Genomic DNA, 25,744 nt, shown 5'->3' on the forward strand with positions numbered 1-25,744 from the left:
TAAGTTTTGGGTCGTCGTGTCTCCATTGTCATTTGTTTCTAGGTATTTTTTGATTCCCTGTTTGATATCTTCAGTGATCACTTCGTTATTAAGTAGTGTATTGTTTAGCTTCCATGTGTTTGTATTTTTTACAGCTCTTTTCCTGTAATTGATATCTAGTCTCATAGCATTGTGGTCAGAAAAGATACTTGATACAATTTCAATTTTCTTAAATTTACCAAGGCTTGATTTGTGACCCAAGTTATGATCTATCCTGGAGAATGTTCCATGAGCACTTGAGAAAAATGTGTATTCTGTTGTTTTTGGATGGAATGTCCTATAAATATCAATTAAGTCCATCTTGTATCATTTAAAGCTTGTGTTTCCTTATTTATTTTCATTTTGGGTGATCTGTCCATTGGTGAAAGTGGGGTGTTAACGTCCCCTACTATGATTGTGTTACTGTCGATTTCCCCTTTTATGGCTGTTAGTATTTGCCTAATGTATTGAGGTGCTCCTATGTTGGGTGCATAAATATTTACAATTGTTATATCTTCTTCTTGGATTGATCCCTTGATCATTATGTAGTGTCCTTCTTTCTCTTCTAATAGTCTTTATTTTAAAGTCTATTTTGTCTGATATGAGAATTTCTACTCCAGCTTTCTTTTTGTTTCCATTTGCATGGAGTATCTTTTTCTATCCCCTCACTTTCAGTCTGTATGTGTCTCTATGTCTGAAGTGGGTCTCTTGTAGACAGCATATATATGGGTCTTGTTTTTGTATCCATTCAGTCAATCTGTGTCTTTTGGTGGGATCATTTAATCCATTTACTTTTAAGGTAATTTTCGATATGTATGTTCCTATTCCCATTTTCTGAATTGTTTTGGGTTTGTTATTATAGTTCTTTTCCTTCTCTTGTGTTTCTTGCCTAGAGAAGATCCTTTAGCATTTGTTGTAAAGCTGGTTTGGTGGTTCTGAACTCTCTCAGCTTTTGCTTGTCTGTAAAGGTTTTAATTTCTCCATCAAATCTGAATGAGATCCTTGCTGGGTAGAGTAATCTTGGTTGTAGGTTTTTCTCCTTCGTCACTTTAAATATGGCCTGCCAGTCCCTTCTGGCTTGCAGAGTTTCTGCTGAAAGATCAGCTTTTAACCTTATGGGGATTCCCTTGTGTGTTATTTGTTGTTTTTCCCTTGCTGCTTTTAATATGTTTTCTTTGTATTTAATTTTTGACAGTTTGATTAATATGTGTCTTGGCGTTTTTCTCCTTGGATTTATTCTGTATGGGACTCTCTGTGCCTCCTGGACTTGATTAACTATTTCCTTTCCCATATTAGGGAAGTTTTCAACTCTAATCTCTTCAAATATTTTCTCAGTCCCTTTCTTTTTCTCTTCTTCTTCTGGAACCCCTATCATTCGAATGTTGGTGCATTTAATGTTGTCCCAGATGTCTCTGAGACTGTCCTCTGTTCTTTTCATTCTTTTTTCTTTATTTTGCTCTGCATCAGTTATTTCCACTATTTTATCTTCCAGGTCACTTATCCCTTCTTCTGCCTCAGTTATTCTACTATTGATCCCATCTAGAGTATTTTTAATTTCATTTATTGTGTTTTTCATCGTTGCTTGTTTCATCTTTAGTCCTTCTAGGTCCTTGTTAAATGTTTCTTGCATTTTGTCTATTCTATTTCCAGGGTTTTGGATCGTCTTTACTGTCATTATTCTGAATTCTTTTTCAGGTAGACTGCCTATTTCCTCTTCATTTGTTAGGTTTGGTGGGTTTTTATCTTGCTCCTTCATCTGCTGTGTGTTTTTCTGTCTTCTCATTTTTCCTAACTTACTTTTTTTGGGGTCTCCTTTTTGCAGGCTGCAGGTTTGTAATTCCCGTTGTTTTTGGTGTCTGTCCCCAGTGGCTAAAGTAGGTTCAGTGGGTTGTGTTGGCTTCCTGGTGGAGGGGACTAGTGCCTGTGTTCTGGTGGATGAAGCTGGATCTTGTCTTTCTGGTGGGCAGGTCCATGTCTGGTGGTGTGTTTTGGGGTGTCTGTGTACTTATTATGATTTTAGGCAGCCTCTCTTCTAATGGGTGGGGTTGTGTTCCTGTCTTGCTAGTTGTTTGGCATAGGGTGTCCATCACTGTAGCTTGCTGGTCGTTGAGTGAAGCTGGGTGCTGGTGTTGAGATGGAGATCTCTGGGAGATTTTTGCCATTTGATATTACATGGAGCTGGGAGGTCTCCTGTGGACCAGTGTCCTGAAGTTGGCTCTCCCAGCTCAGAGGCACAGCACTGACTCCTGGCTGCAGCACCAAGAGCCTTTCATCCACATGGCTCAGAATAAAAGGGAGAAAAAGTAGAAGGGAAGAAAGGAAGGAAGAAAGAAAGAAAGAAAGAGGATAAAAGAAAATAAAGATAAAATAAAATAAAGTAATGAAAATAAAAAATAATTATCAAGAAAAAAATTTTTTTAAAAGTAAAAGAAACAAAAAAACCCGGACGGATAGAACCCTAGGACAAATAGTGAAAGCAAAGCTATACAGACAAAATCTCACACAGAATCATACACATACACACTCACAAAAAGAGGAAAAGGGGAAAAAATAATAAATCTTGCTCTCAAAGTCCACCTCCTCAATTTGGGATGATTCGTTGTCTATTCAGATATTCCACAGATGCAGGGTACATCAAGTTGATTGTGGAGATTTAATCCGCTGCTCCTGAGGCTGCTGGGAGAGATTTCCCTTTCTCTTCTTTGTTGGCACAGGGCTCAGCTTTGGATTTGGCCCCGCCTCTGCGTGTAGGTCGCGGAGGGCGTCTGTTCTTTGCTCAGACAGGACGGGGTTAAAGTAGCAGCTGATTCAGGGACTCTGGCTCACTCAGGCCGGTGGGGAGGGAGGGGTACGGATGTGGGGTGCGCCTGCGGCGTCAGAGGCCGGCATGACGTTGCACGAGCCTGAGGCATGCCGTGCGCTCTCCCGGGGAAGTTGTCCCTGGATCCCGGGACCCCGGCCGTGGCGGGCTGCACAGTCTCCCGGGAGGGGAGTTGTGGACAGTGACCTGCGCTCGCACACAGGCCTCTTGGCGGCGGCAGCAGCAGCAGCCCCAGCGTCCCACGCCCGTCTGTGGAGCTCCTTTAAGCAGCGCTCTTAATCCCCTCTCCTCCTGCACCGGGAAACAAAGAGGCAAGAAAAAGTCTCTTGCCTCTTCAGCAGGTCCAGACTTTTCCCCGGACTCCCTCCTGGCTAACCGTGGTGCACTAGCCCCCTTCAGGCTGTGTTCACGCCGCCAATCCCAGTCCTCTCCCTGCGCTCCGACCGAAGCCCGAGCCTCAGCTCCCAGCCCCCGCCCGCCCCAGTGGGTGAGCAGATGAGCCTCTCGGGCTGGTGAGTGCCGGTCGGCACCGATCCTCTGTGCGGGAATCTCTCCGCTTTGCCCTCCGCACCCCTGTGGCTGTGCTCTCCCCCGCCGCTCCGAAGCTCCCCACCTCCGCCACCGGCAGTCTCCTCCCGCGAAGGGGCTTCCAGTGTGTGGAAACCTTTCCTCCTTCATGGCTCCCTCCCACTGGGGCAGGTCCCGTCCCTATTCTTTTGTCTCTTGTTTCTTTTTTCTTTTGCCCTACCCAGGTACGTAGGGAGTTTCTTGCCTTTTGGGGGGTCTGAGGTCTCCTGCCAGCGTTCACTAGGTGTTCTGTAAGAGCTGTTCCACGTGTAGATGTATTTCTGATGTATCTGTGGGGAGGAAGGTGATCTCCGCGTCTTACTCTTCTGCCATCTTCTCGATACTTGTGTGAGGTGTTTTTTAAGTGCTGCTACAATCATAGGTTATGGCCAAGATGCTTTGCTTTGGAAAGAGGCTTTGGCTAGCATGTGGAACATAACTTGGTCTCTTTCCTAATCCTAAAATAGTATCAGTGATGCTGACAGATGCTTGAAGAATCTAGGCTGTAGTTCAAAAATAAAACTCTTTGGTGTTTTGTCCCTTCAGATCAGGAGTGAAAGAAATACTTGATTATTGGGTAATAAGCAAACTTGTCTAGTTGTGATTCTTTTTTTTTTTTTTTTTTTGCCATACGTGGGTCTCTCACCGTTGTGGCCTCTCCTGTTGCGGAGCACAGGCTCCAGTCGCGTAGGCCCAGCGGCCATGGCTCATGGGCCCAGCCGCTCCGCGGCATGTGGGATCTTCCAGGACTGGGGCACGAACCCGTGTCCCCTGCATTGGCAGGCGAACTCTCAACCACTGCGCCACCAGGGAAGCCCAGTTGTGATTCTTTTACTGACAAAAGTAGAAGGTAAAAGCTGCCTTGGGATCACAGGTCCTGGTCTATAGTAGCAAGGCTTGATGGCAGATCCCATTTATCGTGCTGGTTAGGAAACAAGAAATGAGTGACACCTGTCACTTTTGGGCAGAGAGGGTGTTGGTGGCTGAGATGGATTTCTTACCTATTTGGTAGACCCTGACTTCAAGCCCTGTTCTATTTGGACAAAGCGTGATGAGTCACCTGTCATTTTTCTTGTCCTTCAGAATGGACTGAAAATCTACAGCAACAAGTTACATCAAAGGTCTGCTTTTTTTGTTTGTTTGTTTGTTTTGTAATTTATTTTTATAAAGGGGTATAGCTGATTTTCTTTCTTTCTTTTTTTTAAATGGAATAGTGGTCATTTTATTTTATTTATTTATTTAATTTTTAAATTTAATTTTATTTATTTTTTTATACAGCAAGTCCTTATTAGTCATCAGTTTTATACACATCAGTGTATACATGTCAATCCCAATCTCCCAATTCATCACCCCCCCCCCACCACCACCACCACTTTCCCCCTTTGGTGTCCATACGTTTGTTCTCTACATCTGTGTCTCAATTTCTGCCCTGCAAACCTGTTCATCTGTACCATTTTTCTAGGTTCCACATATATGCATTAATATACAATATTTGTTTTTCTCTTTCTGACTTACTTCACTCTGTATGACAGTCTCTAGATCCATCCACGTCTCTACAATGACTCAATTTTGTTCCTTTTTATGGCTGAGTAATATTCCATTGTATATATGTACCACATCTGCTTTATCCATTTGTCTGTCGATGGGCATTTAGGTTGCTTCCATGACCTGGCTATTGAAAGGTCTGCTTTTATATAGAATTCCTATATGGAGTTTACTGTGAAGACTGATATTCCTAATTTCCTGATAGATGAGCTTTCTAAGGCCAGGTAGAATTCTATAAGATGTATACGCAAACTTGTCTGGCCTTGGAGGAAATACAACATACCTGCCTTTCTAGTCTCTTGGATCAGTGTGCTATAAACTGTATCCAGATTTGGGAACTTCTGGGTCACTGGAAAAATCCTAGATCACAGGCAGGCTTATGATTCTAGCTGGAGGGGCCTGGGTTCACTCAACTACAGTGGACCCCTGGATGTACATGGGGGAGCTCCTTTTAAGCCACTTCTGCTGTCAGATGATGGAGTGGCATGTTACTGATGTTACAGATGTGATATTAAAAAAAAAGAGTTAAGGTTTAAAAAAGTCCTACCTTGTACCTACACTTCAAACTGATGAACTTGTATATAATGGGAGGCTGAAGACTTAGCCTTGGTTACAGATACTTGGTAGAAAATCCTTTGATTCTAGGTAGCAGTGTTGCCTTTCATTTGTCAGTTTGTCTTTGGGGCAAGCAGAGTTCATCTACCCATTCAGATCAATAAGAGATGCTCTGTATTTATAACAAATCTTACATCAGAATGTATACTTCCCATGTGCTGTCGGGAGCCAACCCCAACTGACAATGAATCGAGCTTGTACTCCATGTGAAGGAAGTCTGCAGCTAAACGCCAGACAGCGCCCCTTCTCTAGACGCCTTCACCTGGCTCATTTGACCAGAGGATCAATACTTTTGCTGATCTACCTCAGTGAGGGAAATGTTTTGGGAATCTAGAAACAATGAGGTTTCTGGGTTCAGAGGACATTGATATTGACTTACTGGAAGATGTTCTATGCCTTATGAGAAGCAGGTGGTCCTGAGTTCCTCTCCCATCCTGGCTGGCAGAGCAGGTTGGGGAATCCCACAAAGCCCAAGGGTCAAGTGTGGAGTAAACATCCTAGAACTGAGTTCAGTGTTTTGGCCAGGAGATGGCAGCACTCGATCACACAGCAGAGCTGTATTTCCTGGGCCCTTGTGGGTTGGAGCCTGAGCCGGGCAGCTTCCTAGAGGGCTTGGGAGGGAAAAAGAGACAGCAGTGATTGACTATGATGATCCTAAGGGATATCCTGGCTATACAACCCTGGATGGAGGTGGTTTTGGAGGGGAAAAAATGGAGAATAATCTAAAAAGAAAAGGAATCTCAAGGCGAAAATGCAAAGCTGAAGTTTTTTAGCAGAAAGAACACCTCAGTGGGGGGCATGGACCCTGAAGGATAGAGCAGAACAAAGGACTCCAGAGGAGCAAAGCTGGCTCTTATGTAGCAATGGGACACACCTCAGTCAGTGGCTGGAGTGTCACATAGTGGAGAATATCAGTTTCAAAAGGACCTGTGCTTGAGCAGTTTGTTTCCTCTTCCAAAAACCAACATTTATGTTTTCCTCTTAAACACAGGAAAAAAAACCCACGTGGCATCAGAAGGAATTCAGTACATGGCTAAATGTATCTTTTATGCCTCTACCTTGCAGGATGTTTACTGCATATAACTCTTCCCTAGACATGGCACTTTTCTTGGCCTCTAGGGTTCATCTAATTTCCTCATGTGGGGAAGATAGTGCATAAAGCCCAGCACATTAAACGATGTGAACACTAGATGGGGACCTTATGGGGAAACAGCAGAGAAGACCACAGCACAGTGGCACCCACCGTGCCCTTGTGCAGCTGAACTCACTGCTGTCCTCCACAGGCTCCTTTTAGTGCATTTTCAGTTTGCATAGTGGCTCGTCTGTAGAACGTACCGCCAGTCATTAAAACAAACCGTAGATGGTGAGTCCAGATTGTAAGGAATATCTCTACTGAACTTTGATTCAGAAGAAATCTTTTAGCTCTTTCTGAGAGGGTGGAAAATTAAGAATGCTAGTTACAGTGCTATATATGAGTTAGAGCAGTTTTTAGAGAATCCTATGGGTGTTTGTTTGTTTGTTTTACAGCCTAGGGTGTTATGAACTAAATGTTACTAAATCTGGAAATTACAGGTAAACATCTTAGGATAATTCAGCTTGGGTGTTGGGCCAGATGTAAAAACCCAGTTCTGACTGGTCTAGAGTATTTTTATGGACACCACTATGTTTACATGAGCAGAAAGTGCATCTACATTATTTCAGGTCTCCTGGAAGATAGAGAGGTATAGAGGTTCAATTTTCTTTTTTTTTTTCTTTTTTGTCTTGAGATACAGGTTATTTATTTTTTAACATCTTTATTGGAGTATAATTGTTTTACAATGGTGTGTTCATTTCTGCTTTACAACAAAGTGAATCAGTTATACATATACATATGTTCCCATATCTCCTCCCTCTTGCATCTCCCTCCCTCCCACCCTCCCTATCCCACCCCTCTAGGTGGTCACAAAGCACCGAGCTGATCTCCCTGTGCTATGCGGCTGCTTCCCACTAGCTATCTGTTTTACGTTTGGTAGTGTCTATATGTCCATGCCACTCTCTCATTTTGTCACAGCTTACCCTTCCCCCTCCCCATATCCTCAAGTCCATGCTCTAGTAGGTCTGTGTCTTTATTCCCATCCTACGCCTAGGCTCTTCATGACATTATTTTTTCTTAGATTCCATATATATGTGTTAGCATACAGTATTTGTTTTTCTCTTTCTGATTTACCTCACTCTGTATGACAGACTCTAGGTCCATCCACCTCACTACAAATAACACAGTTTTGTTTCTTTTTATGGCTGAGTAATATTCCATTGTATATATGTGCCACATCTTCTTTATCCCTTCATCTGTTGATGGACACTTGGGTTGCTTCCATGTCCTGGCTGTTGTAAATAGAGCTGCAGTGAACATTTTGGTACATGACTCTTTTTGAATTATGGTTTTCTCAGGTTATATGCCCAGTAGTGGGATTGCTGGGTCGTATGGTAGTTCTATTTGTAGTTTTTTAAGGAGAGGTTTAATTTTCTGAGCGTTTTAGTGGTAGCAATGTGGCGATCTGGAAACTCATCTCCTGCTACTAATGGTGGTTCTGTTGGGTCCTCCCTGGCATTGGGCCCACATGGACATCGGCATGTATGTGGTCCATCAGAGTTGCCCCACGGTGGCCTGAAGTGGCTGGCATTTGGATGTCTCTGCAGTCAGTAATTGGATGTTGCCTGTCAGGGGAAGAGCACATCCTTGGAGCTGAAGCAAACCCTGAGGGAGCTCACACCTGGAGGCTGCTGACAGCCCTCTCAGCAGCTGGAACGGAAAGCCCTTCCTTCACGAAGAGCCAGGGGTACATTTCCAAGTCCTCCGTATTTAATGACTCTGTGAACAGGAGCATCCTCCTTAGTCTCTGGCCTGCTCTTACACACGGATGAGCTCAGCCGGCTTTCCTCCCAAGGGCCCCTCCCTTTCCTACAGAGCCCCTACTATGGAATCAGAGCATTAGTTACTGGATACTGGCAGTTGAGCAAAAAGCCAAGAGGGAGCTAGAGTGACTCCTATTCCAAGTAGGACTTGGAGACTCGCAGAAGAGCAGGATACATTTAACTTCCATTCTCTTAACCTACTTAATGTTAGGGAATCAAGAAACTACTGCAGGAGAAACAAATCTGTAGGGTTCCAATTTGGGGGACCATTTTAGAGCACACTTACCTGGAATGATCTGTATTCCTGTCAGACGTCATTTCTGGAGCTTGTACAAATTGACTAACATCAACATGCTCTTCTTCATGCCAGGAGGTTTGGACTACATGGAAGATGTTTCTTCTCTGCCTTTGGGTAAAGGTAGGTCCAGACTCTAGAACTGTCTGCCTTAAGGTCACTCTTACTCTTTACAGAGTGCTGTGGCCTCTTTTAAATGGTTCCTCTTCTCTTTTCCCTGCCAGACACAAGGGTGGATTTTTCTCATGTTGTTGCTGTGGGAACCTAGTCGAGGCCCTACAGGGAAACCTCATGTTACTGTGAGGGCTCCAGATGGCTGGGTCCCCCTGGAGTATTTAAATCTCAGGTATGTCTGCACTTAACATCCAGCAGTTGGTCAAGTATAGTTCAGGTTTTCCTCACCCTCCTGTTTCCCCCTGTGGTTTCCCAGTACAAGTGGAGGGCCTCTCTGTATTTGCCTGTCTCTCCAATCTAGGGGACAACAGTTTTCCCTGGACCGTCCTCTCTTGTATGCATCCGGGAGGCATCATCTTTTTTCTTTTCATTCTCATTATCTTACTGGTTGTTAGGACTGAGTGGCCACCTCCAGTGTCCATGTGTGCGACACTATAACGTGGGAGACTCTTTTTTTCACCATTTTGAAAAGTACCTGCTTGTGCTCTATAACCAGAGGTCTTAGATCTCTGTTCCTCAGCAGAAATTAAACCTTGGCATAGAAAACATGTGAAGAATAAAAGAGGCAGTAGTTGGTGTTGAAAATATTTGATTTTACATACCAGGCCGTGCTCTTCCCAGAACAGCTTCTATTACATCATGATAGGACGACATGCTCTCGTTCTCTCTGGTCGGGGACTGAGAGGAAGACCAGAATTTGTGGGAGAAGTCAAGGAGCTCTGCTCTGAAGGCATACCCACGTTGCATATAAAATGGGATGACCTCACATGAGATGAGGCAGCTCTTTCTCTGAAGGACATGAGAGAATCTCAGGCGGCACCACCATGTGATGGGTACACATGGGATGTGACTGCCTCATGGTCAGGGAGAAGTTCTCCTTCCCTGTTTCTGGTGGACAAGTGGCTCTGAGGTCTCAGTGCAAGTGTATGCTCTGACCTCAGAGGGCTCAGAGGAGATTCCTTGGTACCAGTGCAGGAGTGGGAGAACAGAGGAAGTGACCTTGACTATGAGCTGTATCAGTTTTGTAATTCCCTTTACTTGTGCCCGAGCTATATTGTTTGCCAGGCCTTGTGTTGGCCCTTATGTCTATTACTGGGCCCTCTTGGTATGAACATGGATCTGCAGACGTTGTAGTAGGGCATGAAATGTAAGAAGTCTAGGATTGTGTTTCCAATCATTGAGTCCCCAAAAGAGACTTGAAAACCTACTTACCTCTGAGGAAGGATTTGAATCTTAAACTTACCTCCACCCCATAAGATCATAAGTTATCAGCTAGTTTAATGGTTCCTTATCTCAGCTGCAATCGGCATTGAGGAAATTTCCCTATCAGCTCTATGCCTGAGTTCTTGTGTCATAGGTTTCAACTCAACTCTTCTGTAAAAGTGGTCAAGTGGCTGGATGTCTGTTTGGGAAACTTACTGGAAATGCAATGCAACAACAGTTCTGCCTCAGATGTATTGCTTATTTTGTTACTGGGTCATCTTTGGGGCCAAGTGAATGAGAGCACCCACAGTAACTATTGTAGTATATGTACAATTTCCTGAGGAAATGTTGTGGAAGTATAATACCCCCATCCAAATTCATCTGAGAAATAGATCACAAAACCGAACTTATCTTTGAGTAGGCAATCCAGTACCAAATGCTAGTTAAGATTTTTTGTTGTCTCCTTGCCCTTGATCAGGGAGGCTAAGTAACGTGTTTCAAAGGATGATCTTTAATGTCAAAGCTAGACCTGAGATTTTCAGAGTGGGAACTCCTCAGTGAGATAGGAGTTGCAAACTCAGAAGGCTGGCCATCCTACTCTGAGCTTTTGTTTTAAGGAAGAGACTTGTCACATCCTTCAACATTTGTTCCCATATTGTCACACATACCCCTGATTTTTTTTTTTTTTTTTTTTTTTTTTAGGAAATCATCTCTTCCTACATTTCCCACTAGTCTCAGTCATTCTCAGTTATAGGTCTGACTGGCTTCAGCGTATTAGTGTCCCATTTCCCTCCCATAGACTGATGTCCATAGTGACTCACTCAGGTATGGACATTCTGTCTCTTTAGCCCCTACAACCCAAGGAGGTATTGCTGGAAAGGAGCACTTTTTTTGGAGAAGATATTTTGGAAGAAATTCTGGAGTGATAATGAAGCCTAGAGTATTTGCTGTCATGGAGAGCCTTCCCAGAAGGTGGGAGCAGGGGTCCTGTGTGAGACCCCTATGTGGACCCTGAGGAATGAATGAAGAAACACTGAGAGTAGAGGACAGACGAGGAAAGAAATCTGTGTGGTTCTTGGTAAAACTGACCTCTTGAATCAATTTCAGGGGACAAAACACCTTGACTCTTCATTTTGTAAGACAGTGTATTCCTACCTCAAGAAAATTGCAGTTGGGGTTTTCCGTCACTTGCAACCAAACAATCCTAAGTGATAGAGCTCAATGGAACATCCCAGAGATGTAGGTATTACATTAAACTGGTTTCCTCCATCATTTGCAAGGTGAAAACCAACTTGCAACTTAATAAACTTAGGTACTTAGGTAGTAGAAATGTATGTTAAAGGCTTTTCAGGCTAAGTTCACAATGGGGCAGAAGGTGAAAGAAAGGGCTCCTAAAAGGGGGCTGGCAAGTCTTTTCCAAGGCCAATGTTAAAAAGCCTATATCCACAAGGCTATCCTGCTTATAACTGAGTTTGCCAATAATGGTGCTATTTTTATAAAGAAAGGTAGTGCTATGGAAACAATCTGTCATGAATAATCCATGTCTAGAAAATTTGGGAAGCCACCCTTGATTCTGGGACTTCTGTCTAGAGATGATGAAACTTGAGGTAAGGAAGGAAATTTTTTTTTCCCCAAAAGGACCTTGAAACACTGAAATGCCCACCTTTTTTTTTTTAAATTGGGGTATAGTTGTTTTACAATATTGTGTTAGTTTCTACTGTACAGCGAAGTGGAGTTCCCTGTTCTATACAGCAGGTTCTCATGGGTTATCTATTTTATACATATTAGTGTATATATGTCAAACCTAATCTCCCAGTTTGTCCCATCATCCCCTCTCCCCACTGTGTCTATATGTCTGTGAGCCTAGTACAACTTTAGGCAGCCTGTTTGCTAATGGATGGGGTGTTCCTGTCTTGCTAGTTGTTTGGCGTGAGGAGTCCACCACTGGAGCTTGCTGGCCCTTGGGTGGAGCTGGGTCTTATTGTTGAGATGGAATCCTCTGGGAGAGCTCTTGATGATTAATATTCCCTGGGGCCAGGAGTTCTCTGGTGGCCCACTGTCCTGGGCTCAGCTCTCCCACCTCAGAGTCTCAGGCCCGACCGCTGGCCAGAGCACCAAGACCCTGCAAGCTACACAGTGTGGAAGAAGGGAAAAAACCCCAAAAATGAACAGACAAAACCCCAAGACAAATGGTAAAAGCAAAACCAAACAGACAATAACACACAAAGAAACACACACCCACACTCAGAAAAACAAAAACAAAAAAAGAGAAAACAAAAAAGAGAGCAACCAAACTAACCCCAAAATAAAAACAACCACTAAAAGCTAAACTATCAAAAACCAAAAACAAATCAAAAGCAGAAAGCAAAATTTTGGAAGTCTGAGGTCTTCTTCCAGCATTCAGTAGGTATTCTGTAGGAGCTGTTCCACATGTAGATGTATTTCTGATGTATTTGTGGGGAGGAAGGTGATCTCCACATCTTACTCCTCTGCCATCTTGAAGGTCCTTGAAATGCCAACCTTGGTTCTGGCAGTCTCTGTCCTTTCTTGTCTTGCTGACACATTGAGAAAACTCACAGGATAGAAGGGCTGAAACACCAGGGGCAGCTCTGATCTCTGCTGAGTAAGGATGGTTGACCAGAAGGAGAGCACAGCTGCAGCCTCACCTGCTGCCCATCAGGATTTTGTCTGATCCACGTGCCCAATTTCTCTGGCACATGATGATCAGGATCCAGGGGTGAGCCAGGAGCTTCTTAGAGTGCAGCCCAGGCTTCTGGTGTGTGACCCCGAGGGTGGGCAGGGCTTCAGCTGGAGGGGTGCCTCCCGAGCAAGGTGGCGGTGTTGGCTTGGGCAGGGTTGGGGGTTGCACTCGGAAGGAAATTTCTTCAAATAGAGACAACATATGCCAAACAGAAGATTAGCTAACTGAAGTTATGGTTATTAACACTAGCCCTTGGGCTAGCATTGGTCATATAGAGTTGCCCAGGTACCAGTCAGCCTGGATTCAGTGAGCTTCCATCCAAAGAAACAGATCTGAGTCTGGTCCTCCTTGGTCAGTCTGGGTCCTTCCAGCCACTTAAATTTCAGATGGTCAGTGATCTACCTCTTTTTGAGGCAGGATGAGGATATTGATGGCTGCCACTAGTCAATAGCTACATCTGGGATAGTAGTAAGTTCATGGAGGTCAATAGAAGGATGAAGTGGCATATGGTGGAACGTGAAGACAAGGACAGAGGAATCCAAAAGATTTGGACCCAAGAACAGTGAGGTGGAAACTCAGTAAATAGTTCTCCTGTCTCTTAATCCTTATTCTTGACTAACTTTGGGAGAGAGGTATCCTTATCTCAGGCATCCCCTCAATATGGGATAAATGAAAATCCATAGTAATGCAGCAATTCAGGAGCTACCTTGCCACCTCCTCTGTCCTGGATGGTCATTGTCCTCTGAATGGAGTAGCTGCAGTGGTATCTTCAGGCATAATATATTCAGATATAGAGGTTTCTTTAATGTGGTGCTTAAGATTTTTGGTGAGATCTGAAAGGTGGGTTTGCATTCTCTGACATGCCAGTGCCGAGATGGGATGAATGTTTAAGAAATTTTCTGTGGTGTGAAACAGGCCAGCAAAGGAAATTTAGAGGGAACTGGGATATCTGGAGGTGCCATAACCACAATGCTGGTCTAACCCTTGAAGGTAAGAAGGTAGAATTGTTGGATAGGAAGTGAGATAGATTGTGGTGCAATACTAAGTGTCTTGGCGTGGTCAATGGAAACTAAGAGACCAGAAATCACCCCTCAGGATAACCCAGGTCTCCCAGGAATTGTCCTTCCCCAATGTCCCTACTGCACTCAGTTGTTGGTTGGAAACAGCCCGTGGGAGGTATGGCTCTAATGGTCACCACAGTTCCCCTTGTGCTCACATATCTACTTCTCTACCCAGGTTCCCAGAGGCCTCTCTTTCAGAGGATGTGAGTGTGGTGAAATACAGCTCCTCTTGCTGGAGTTGGGCATCAGTTGTGATGCAAGATCATCTTAGGGGTAAATACACAGCTGAGTGTATATTCTGTGGGTTCATGTTTTGGGATGTTTATAGCAAACAACTACCAGAGCAGGGAGCTTTTTTTGGCCTCTTGGATTCATGTAATATTTCTCAGGTGGGGAAGATAACTGATCAAGCACAGCAAATGAAACAATTTGAGCATGAGATGTGGACCTTGTGAGGAAACTCTGAGAAGACCACAGCTCATCGCCATCCCCTGGTGCACTTGTGTGCAGCTGAACTTGCTGGTGTCACCCACAGGTTCATTGTATTGGGTTGGCAATTTGTACACTGCCACTTGAGTAGTGACATTTTGTGAATCATTGTAACAAATTACATATGGGAAGTTCGGATGGCAATGAATATCTGTATTTAACTTGTCTTCAAAATGTTCTGAATTTTGGGGTTTTCCAGAGAAGCTGAATATTCAGATAGAACATTAGTTAAAATGCTGTTTCTGTCAGGACGGTTCTTATAAAATCCTATGTTTTTGACTATCTTAGGCCTCTAGTCTCTTACCACATCTGGAAGTTATGGGTGGGGTGGACATCTTAGGTAATTCTGCTTGGGTTTTAGACTAGGTATAAAACCCAGTTCTGACTCAATCTAGTAGATTTTCTAGACACCATTAAACTTACATGAGCAGAGAATGCATCTACATTATTTTTGGGTCTCCTGGGAGAGATAGTAGTACAGAGTTTCAATTTCTGAGTGTTCTAGTGATGGAACATGGAAATATAGTAACTCACTTCCCTCTACTAGTGGTGACTGTGTTGGGATCCTCCCTGGAATGAAAGAACGTGTACAGCCAGTTCTTGAACTCTATCCAGGCCATTGGATGTCCCTTGAATGTACTATAAGTCTAGGAGGAAGACCAACTTAGCTTTTTAGACATCTGTGTTTAGATAGACACATAGAATAGGCACAGTGTACAGATGAAAGTATAGGTGAGGAGATAACATATCAGAGGATAAAATTGGACTCTAGGGCTGCTAAAATGTGTAAGACTTGGTGTGTCATTAGAAACTAGAGGAGTCTGGAAATCATGGTATGTTCTAGAGATGCCAGAACTGGGCAGATCCCCTCATTGACAGGGTTTAGATTGGGAAGGACTTTGACTAGATGACCAGGCATCAGGGCCAGGAAGAGTAGAATCATGTTTCTCTGTGTCCCTTTTATCTCCTGTTGTAGGATGGATTGTTCAGAATTGGATATTGAGGTGGAATTTGGCCTGAAGAGCCCTTATTAGAGATGAAATCCTCTGAAAGGTGTGGGAAAGGAAGTGGGATTAGGAAGTGGTTGCAGTTCAGTCTAGGCACAGCAGTGCCGTGTCCAGGCTCATGGGAGCATTGGCATGTGTATGGCTGTCCAGGGTTGCTCGGTGGTGGCCTGATGGCTGGCTGCTCTATGGCTTCTGCAGTCAGTTAGTGGGCGTGGGCTGCCATGGAAGGGCATGCCTTTGCTGCAGAGACAAACTCGGGAGGAGGGGACAGCCAACAGCACTCCCAGGAACTGGAGCAAAAAGACCTTCCTTGAAGTGAGTTTTGGAAGGCCACACCAGGTCATCCATATCCAGGGACATTGTGAACTTGACTATTCTGTGTCAGGCCTGCTATTACACGTGGATGTGCTCAGCACAGGTTTCCTCCTGAGGGTGACTGCCTTTCCTACAGAGTCCCCTAAAGGGAATCTGAGCTTTAGTTACTGGATTCTTGGCAAGTGAGACAGAAGCCATGGGGGAGTATAGTTGGTGCAGTTTCACTTCCTACTTAGAATAGAACTAGGGACAAGAATAGAACTAGGGACAAGTAGTATTTGAACTTCCTTTCTTCATACCTAGAAAATAATGTAGGAAAATCTAGTTCATAAGATTCTAACTCTGGACTGTCCTAGAGCACATATGGGAGGAATAGTCTGTGTGTCTCAAGTGTAACCTCTAACTTGTACAAAATTAGATAGTTCAAATGCTGTTTTCTGAGTCCCCTATGGTATGGACCACATAGAAGATTTGTTTCCCTGCCCAGGCCAAATGGTTCAAGGTCCTAGGGCCTTTGATAGAAGGCAATGTGCAATGGTTACCCTGTGTGTGTCATTGGAAGAACCTTTCCAATGAAGAGAAGCAAGGTAGAAGCCTTTGTTTGCCTCGTGATAACAAGTCTTCAACTTAGAGCCTGAACTGTAACAGAAGAGAAGAATAGGAGGAGGAGCTTTATAAGGGCTCCTATTGTGGAACCACAGTCCTAATGTAAGTTTGGGGGCCATGTGAGTTGTGCATAAGTACCAGTGATTTCTTAAAAGACCAGTGACTCTTTATGGTGGCAGCCCCCTGGACACAAATCTTTTTGTTTATAATGACATTGTAAAGAGATGTGACATTCTGGAAGCTGCGTTTAAATGCAAGGTGGAAAATCCACCTCCTGACCCATGTCCTGAGTAGTGGCAGCCATCATTTTCTACGGTTCATCACTTTCAATTGACTCTCCATATAGTACATCAATGCAGGATAAAGTCTATTTGTACCGAGATAGGCTGGTTGCCTTAATCAGCTGAGAAATTTTGACATTATTTTTTGAAAATGGGTTGGGGGAAAGTGGGAATAATATAGACAACCTTCCAGGGAGCAGAGCAGAGTGACAAAGACGCAGGCAGGCCAGGGCCTTGCTAGAGCATTCTCTGCCTGAGATGACCATCCTCTGTACTGCCATAGAGATCTCCTCCTAAACTTAGGAACTATTCACTTAGCGCAGAGAGCTACCTCCTATTATCCCGCAGGGCAAAGCTGTCCAACAGATAATGTGAGCCACATATATTAAATACTCCAGGGGCCACAATAAAAAATGGAGTAAAATTTACAAATTCTTGCATTTAGTTAGACTTGCAATGAAGTCTTAACTACTCCCACTTGCTTTTTAGAATTGTGAGATTCACTGAGAATCTTGTGGCCTGGTACCACTTCCCTGTTTACTGCTAGAGGAATTGCCCTGTAGGCTTGTTGACAATTGGCCCATGAAAGACCCGTGCCTCCTAAAACTTTCTAATTCTTAGGGAACTTGGTAAATGTTCTAAAAGGCAGAGTGAACTCTAAGTGCACCCATTCTAGAGGCTTAGAGGGTTTTTTTTGGCCCAGAGGAGGTAGCATTCATTTTAGATTTGCATAAAGTTGACACTTGGTGGACGTTATACCTCTTGGTTGAAGAAAAATAGTAGCTCTTCAGAGAATGTTTCAGAGGTGACAGCAAGGATTGTGTCAGCTGTGGCAGGCTCCAGTGCCCACATAGGGACCACAGCAGAATATCACCAGCATCCACAGAGGTGAGGGCCCACTGGGTAGGAGGTGTAATCAGCAGAATCTGATGGGTTTGGCAAGTGTGGGGAAACAAATTGATGGAACTCCTGGGCTTCCTAGCAGGGAACCTGGGGGAATGATGGTGTTCTATAGCAGGAGGGGATCTGCTCTCTGTGCAAAGGCAGCTATTTTCCAAAGTAAAACCACTTGACAATAGAGACTCCTATAGAGAGAAGGATTCACTTTACAGTCCTTGATTGGATGAGATGTAAACTGAACTGCTATTGGTTACTTTGCCAAGACTGGATTCCCACCCTCAGGGAAGCAACTTCACCTCCTTCATGTCACTAGGTCCTCTTCTTTGCTAGAATAGTTCTCTGGAGTTGAGAGATCTGTTTTACTACTATAGCAGGATAGTGACTGGTATGATTGTGTAACCTTTGAATGAGTGTCCTTGTGTTTGTCTCTGAGAGACTGTATCTCATCTCCCTTATATTTGGGTGACTATTTGAATGAATTAGAGCCAAATGTTCAAAATCAGGTACACTGTCCAATTCTATTTAGTAACTTTCCATTTACTCCTATTGCTAATAATTTAAATATTCCTGCAACCGAGCCAAAGCTAAGCAGCATTCTCTAATCTTTGCCAACCTTCAGTTTGAAATGAGAGAGATAATAAGCAGAATTAAGTAGCTGAGTACTCTTATGTGACTAATAGCTACTCAAAAATTACCTATTCCAGGCCTTTGACTTTTTACCTTAAATGTTTTATTTGTAAGATTTCGAGTAGTAGGAACATTAGATATGAGTGTAACAATCTCAGTTCACTTGTTTTGATCTCCTAATTTTGTTGTCTACCTTCTTGTACCTTTTAGTTTTTATTTATCATATATATAAATTACTCACTGAAACAATGTAGTCTTTCCCTATTCTTTCTGCAAGCAGCCCAATACTCCCATCTAGAAGAAACCATCTTTCTTTCCTTCCAGAGATTCTATGCCTATACTTCAACTTCCACAAGACAGAATCAAAGTACGAACAGTATTTTTTTCATAACCCCTTTAAAAGTCTGAAATAAGTCTCACTTTGCTAAAATGAAGGTGTAGTCAGGGCTGAATTCTTTTCTGGAGGTTTTAGATGGGAGACTGAATCCATTTTCTTGACTTCTAAAGCTACAATGTTTTTTGAGTGCCTTGACTGATGGCCCCCTTCTGTCTTTTAACGCCAGTGATGGCTGTTCTAGTCTCTTTCAATCCCATTACTCTGACTCATCTGCCTCCTTCTTTCAGTTTCAAGACTCTGATTATACCATTTAACTTGAATCAGCTAGGATAATCTCCCTGTTCTGTGATCTGCTGATGAATAACTAATTCCACCTGCAATCTTAATTCTCTCTTGCCATGTCTCCTAAACTATTCACAGCTTCTGGGAATTAGGATGTAGATATCTTTGGGGGCCCTTCTGCCTACCACGGAAGGGAATGGGAGATGGTCTCTACCTGGAAAGGCAAGGTGCTCATGAAGGTGTCACTGAGGTCCACTGTGTTGACACTTCCCATGGGGTATATGCTGGACACTTCCACTACAATAGGGATCAACTCCAAAGGTACTGTGAGCTCATTCCCTATGGAGACTGAAGGGACAGATCTGTGTACCAGAGAGTCTGTGTTCACTCTTGGGGGAAGGACATGATTTTTCTCTCATCTTCCTTCACTTTGACCTGTGAGCTTTTCTTGGGGTTTTGGTAGGGTTCCTACCTCAATGAATGTCTGGTTGCAGGTTGAGATGCTGTTAGACTTGTACTTTCCACCTCTTGTATCTGGATATGGAACATTGGGACTTAAGGACAGGTGCTTAAATTCTTCCCCTGTGGCTTGACCATGTTTCTCTCCCTAGCTTTGTAAACTTCAGCATTCATGTCTTAGTGGTTTCTGAGTGGTTTTTCTGCTTATATAAGTTTGGTCTCTTTGATCTTCAGTGTTCAAATTGCCCTTGTCTACTAAATGAACCTACAAGATTGATCAGTTGGATGTGAGAGGCAAGAAGCAGGCAGGTCAGGCCTACCATGCCTATGCGTCTCCTCCTAGGGTAGGAAAAATATAATATCCTTGATTTCCACCTAAAATTACCTTTACCTTTAGCCCCAGATAAATATATCAATTATTTGAGTCACTTTTGGGTTAAGACTGTCTTTTGATTAAAATCAGTTAATTCAGGTTCACTCCTGCTTAGATTGGATTTCCTAGAAAGCAACTAGGAGACAAAGATTGGAGTTTAAGTAAATTACTGGGAAGGTGATGCCAGGAAACACACAGTTAGGGAAGTGAGACAGGAAAGGCAGGTCAACCACTACAGATACATGAGTGGGTAATGACCGCTGTGGGCCACTTGGGCCACCTCTGCTGAGGACCCTCTGGTGGGACAATTCTGACAATGATCTAGGCAGACTCTGAAAGGGAAGGTCACCTACTACTGCCCCTCACTGGCTGAGGGTTCTTGCTGGGGCACTTACTCCAGGACTCTCGGCCTGCCCTGCAGAGCATGGCCCTGTGTCAGAACAGACACACAGGAAGCACTGGCGAGTGGACGTGTCTGTAGGTTTCCTCTGGGTGGGCTGAGCAATTAAGCAGGAAGAGCTAGTGTCTGCTCAGTCAACTTGGTACACATTTGGAACCACTTGTGCCCCATATTGAGTTCAATTCTCTTCTCTTGACTGGTCATTCTTGAAGAAGCAAGCTTTACAAGGAAATTTATAATGTGATCAGTGTGACAAACCACTATGCCCACAGCTGCAACGAGTCCCTAGACTGCCATAGATACTCATCTCCCTCTTGAACTACCCATTTGAATTCCTTTCCACCCTCTTGCATCTAGATATTTATTCATATGGGGATGGAGATGTTAAAAATCCATAAAGCATCTGAGCGCCTGGCTAACTTGTCCTAGTCACTTGATGGTGGCTGCACTAAGTGTACTTGTCACCACTCAGTGTCACTAAGAGGCAGCCACTCAACTCCACCAAGTCTCTACATGGTCCCCCTTTTGTAGTAGAAGGCTATTTTTTCACAATGTTCAGGGTCAGTGATCTCTGACATATTATTACCCCCTCCCTTTGTCTACTGGCATGAAGTGCTTAGCATAACCAATTGTTACTTTAGGTCTCTGGAACTCTTTCTATACCTCTTGAGGGAAGTCTTCCTCTCTGGGGGGTCAGAACCACTAATCCTGCAGGGCCTGAAATGGGAACAGGAAGTGCCTCATCTCCTAGTGGATCACAGGGTATAATGGTGACAGGAGCCATCCTTCTATCTCTGGGTAGTTCTCAGGCACAAAATACCAAATAACAGCTATTCCTCCACTTAGAATATAACTTGATGGCTGTCATGATATTGGGGATATTGAAAGGTTGATTTGAAACCAGGTGAGTCATATCCCCAGTGGACATGAGGCAAAACTCCTAGGATCTTGGCTAGCAGTCAGGCAAAGACAGTGTTGAAGTACACTGAGTCACGTGGCCCCAGTTGTGCTTGTGGTTGAACACCTCAGAAAGGTCCTCCCAGCTAGTCTGGGGCTCATCTTGTCTGGTCAGGAAGCCACTCTTAAGGCTTTTCACCTTCAGGAAGTGGTTCTCCAGGTCATCATAGGGATGGGCATACTCATGCTTTACAGAGCCCAGGGTATGTGGATGAGGTGGGGTCAGATTCAGACGTTTGTCCAAGTAAATAGGGTGCTACCTCATTCATTTTGGGGAGATGGTACAGCTAATGGACTCACTTAGCAACTTGATGGCATGTTTACCACTTTCTTCTGCCAGGTCCCAGAGAAAGTGGTTCATACCCTCTAGGGGTATGGTTTCTACTGAATGCGTATCCTTTTAGCAAAATCATGAAGTCAAAATTCTTTGTTTTCTAAATTTAATTTTATTTTTTATACAGCAGGTTGTTATTAGTTACCCATTTTATACACATCAGTGTACACATGTCAATCCCAATCTCCCAGTTCATCACACCCCCCCACACCCCCTGCCACTTTCCCCCCTTGGTGTCCATACGTTTGTTCTCTACATCTGTGTCTCAATTTCTACCCTGCAAACTGGTTCAACTGTACCATTTTTCTAGGTTCCATATATATGCGTTAATATACGATATTTGTTTTTCTCTTTCTGACTTACTTCACTCTGTATGACAGTCTCTAGATCCATCCACGTCTCTACAAATGACCCAGTTTCATTCCTTTTTATGGCTGAGTAATACTCCATTGTATATATGTTCTACATCTTCTTTATCCATTTGTCTGTCGATGGGCATTTAGGTTGCTTCCATGACCTGGCTATTGTAAATAGTGCTGCAATGAACATTGGGGTGCATGTGTCTTTTTGAATTATGGTTTTCTCTGGGTATATGCCCAGTAGTGGGATTGCTGGGACATGTGGTAATCTTAGTTTTAGTTCTTTTCAGGAACCTCCATACTGTTCTCCATAGTGTCTGTATCAATTTACGTTCTCACCAACAGTGCAAGAGGGTTCCCTTTTCTCCACACCCTCTCCAGCATTTGTTGTTTGTAGATTTTCTGATGATGCTCATTCCAACTGGTGTGAGGTCATATCTCATTGTAGTTTTTTTTTTTTTCGCAGCGCGCGGGCCTCTCCCGTTGCAGAGCACAGGCTCTGGATGCGCAGGCTCAGTGGCCGTGGCTCACGGGCCCAGCCACTCCGCGGCATGTGGGATCTTCCCGGACCAGGGCACGAACCCGCGTCCCCTGCATCGGCAGGCAGACTCTCAACCACTGCGCCACCAGGGAAGATCTCATTGTAGTTTTGATTTGCATTTCTCTAATAATTAGTGATGTTGAGCAGCTTTTCATGTGCTTCTTGGCCATCTGTATGTTTTCTTTGGAGAAATGTCTATTTAGGTCTTCTGCCCATTTTTGGATTGGGTTGTTTGTTTTTTTCAATATTGAGCTGTTTATATATTTTGGAGATTAATCCTTTGTCCATTGATTCATTTGCAAATATTTTCTTGCATTCTGAGGGTTGTCTTTTCATATTGTTTATGGTTTCCTTTGCTGGGCAAAAGCTTATGTTTCATTAGGTCCCAGTTGTTTATTTTTGTTTTTATTTCCATTACTCTAGGAGGTGGATCAAAAAAGATCTTGCTGTGATTTATGTCAAAGAGTGTTCTTCCTATGTTTTCCTCTAAGAGTTTTATACTGTCTGGCATTACATTTAGGTCTCTAATACATTTTGAGTTTATTTTTGTGTATGGTGTTAAGGGGTGTTCTAATTTCATTCTTTTACATGTAGCTGTCCGGTTTTCCCAGCACCACTTATTGAAGAGACTGTCTTTTCTGCATTGTATATCCTTGCCTCCTTTGTCATAGGTTAGTTGACCACAGGTGTGTGGGTTTATCTCTGGGCTTTCTATCTTGTTCCATTGCTCTGTTTTTGTGGCAGTACCAGATTGTCTTGATTACTATAGCTTTGTAGTATAGTCTGAAGTAAGAGAGTCTGATTCCTCCAGCTCTGTGTTTTCCCTCAAGACCACTTTGGCTATTTGGGGTCTTTTGTGTCTCCATACAAATTGTAAGATTTTTTGTTCTAGTTCTGTAAAAAATGCCATTGGTAGTTTGATAGGGATTGCATTGAATCTGTAGATTACTTTGGGTAGCAGAGTGATTTTCACAGTATTGATTCTTCCAATCCAAGACCATGGTACCTCTCTCCATCTGTTGGTATCATCTTTAATTTCTTTCATCAATGTCTTATAGTTTTCTGCATACAGGTCTTTTGTTTCCCTAGGTAGGTTTATTCCTAGGTATTTTATTCTTTTTGTTGCAGTGGTAAATGGGAGTGTTTTCTTAATTTCTCTTTCAGATTTTTCACCATTAGTGTATAGGAATGCAAAAGATTTCTGTGCATTAATTTTGTATCCTGCAACTTTACCAGATTCATTGATTAGCTCTAGTAGTTTTCTGGTGGCATCTTTAGGATTCTCTTTGATTAGTATCATGTCATCTGTGAACAGTGACAGTTTTATTTCTTCTTTTCCAATTTGTATTCCTTTTAGTTCTTTTTCTTCTCTGATTGCTGTGGCTAGGGCTTCCAAAACTATGTTGAATAACAGTGGTGAGAGTGGACATCCTTGTCTTGTTCCTGATCTTGGAGGAAATGCTTTCCAATTTTCACCATTGAGAATGGTGTTTGCTGTGGGTTTGTTGTATATGGCCCTTATTATGTTGAGGTAGGTTCCCTCTAGGCTCACTTTCTGTAGAGTTTTTATCATAAATCGGTGTTGAATTTTGTCCATAGCTTTTTCTGCATCTATTGAAATAATCATATGGTTTTTCTTCTTCAGTTTGTTAATATGGTGTACCACATTGATTGATTTGCGTATATTGAAGAATCCTTGAATCCCTGGGGTAAATCCCACTTGATCATGGTGTATGATCCTTTTAATGTGTTGTTGGATTCTGTTTGCTAGTATTTTGTTGAGGATTTTTGCATCTATATTCATCAATGATATTGGTCTGTAATTTTCTTTTTTTTTTGCGATATCTTGGTCTGGTTTTGGTATCAGGGTGATGGTGGCCTCCTAGAATAAGTTTGGGAGTGTTCCTTCCTCTGCAGTTTTTTGGAAAAGTTTGAGAAGGATGGGTGTTAGCTCTTCTGTGAATATTTGATAGAATTCACCTGTGAAGCCATCTGGTCCTGGACTTTTGTTTGTTGGAAGATTTTTAATCACAGTTTCAAGGTCATTACTTGTGATTGGTGTGTTCATATTTTCTGTTTCTTCATGGTTCAGTCTTGGAAGGTTATACATCTGTAAGAATTTGTCCATTTCTTCCAGGTTGTCCCTTTTATTGGCATAGAGTTGATTGTAGTAGTCTCTTAGGATGCTTTGTATTTCTACGGTCCGTTGTAGCTTCTCCTTCTTCATTTCTAATTTTATTGAGTTGAGTCCTCTCCCTCTTTTTCTTGATGAGTCTGGCTAATGGTTTATCAATTTTGTTTATCTTCTCAAATAACCAGCTTTTAGTTTTATTGAGCTTTGCTATTGTTCTCTTTGTTTCTATTTCATTTATTTCTGCTCTGATCTTTATGATTTCTTTCCTTCTGCTAATTTTGGGTTTTGCTTGTTCTTCTTTCTCTAGCTCCTTTGGGTATAAGGTTATGTTGTTTATTTGAGAGTTTTCTTGTTTCTTGAGGTAGGCTTGTGTAGCTGTAAACTTCCCTCTTAGAACTGCTTTGCTGCATCCTACAGGTTTTGGATCGTTGTGTTTTCACTGTCATTTGTCTCTAGGTATTTTCTGATTTCCTCTTTGATTTCTTCAGTGATCTCTTGGTTATTTACTAACGTATTGTTTAGCCTCCATGTGTTTGTGTTTTTACGTTTTTTTCCCTTTAATTGATTTCTTATTTCATAGCATTGTGGTCAGAAAGGATGTTTGATGTGATTTCAATTTTCTTAAATTTACCGAGGCTTGATTTGTGACCCAAGATGTGATCTATCCTGGAGAATATTCCGTGCACACTTGAGAAGAAAGTGTAATCTGCTGTTTTTGGATGGAATGTCCTATAAATATCAATTAAATCTATCTGGTCTATTGTGTTTCCTTATTAATTTTCTGTTTTGATGATCTGACCATTGGTGTAAGTGAGGTGTTTAAGTCCCCCACTATTATTGTGTTACTGTCAATTTCCTCTTTTATAGCTGTTAGCAGTTGCCTTATGTATTGTGGTGCTCCTATGTTGGGTGCATAATATTTATAATTTTTATATCTTCTTCTTGGATTGATCCTTGATCATTACATAGTGTCCTTCCTTGTCTCTTATAACATTCTGTATTTTAAAGTCTATTTTATCTGATATGAGTATTGTTACTCCAGCTTTCTTTTGATTTCCATTTGCATGGAATATCTTTTTCCATCCCCTCACTTTCAGTCTGTATGTGTCCCTAGGTCTTAAGTGGGTCTCTTGTAGACAGCATATATATGGGTCTTGTTTTTGTATCCATTCAGTAAGCCTGTGTCTTTTGGTTGGAGCATTTAATCCATTCATGTTTAAGGTTATCGATATGTATGTTCCTATGACCATTTTCTTAATTGTTTTGGGTTTGTTTTTGTAGGCCCTTTTCTTCTCTTGTGTTTCCTACTTAGAGAAGTTCTTTTCGCATTTGTTGTAGACCTGGTTTGGTGGTGCTGAAGTCTCTTAGCCTCTGCTTGTCTGTAAAGCTTTTGATATCTCCATCGATTCTGAATGAGAATCTTGCTGGGTAGAGTAATCTTGGTTGTA

The sequence above is a fragment of the Mesoplodon bidens genome (assembly GCF_964165515.1).
Source record: "Mesoplodon bidens genome assembly, chromosome: 1".
Taxonomy (NCBI): Eukaryota; Metazoa; Chordata; class Mammalia; order Artiodactyla; family Ziphiidae; genus Mesoplodon; species Mesoplodon bidens.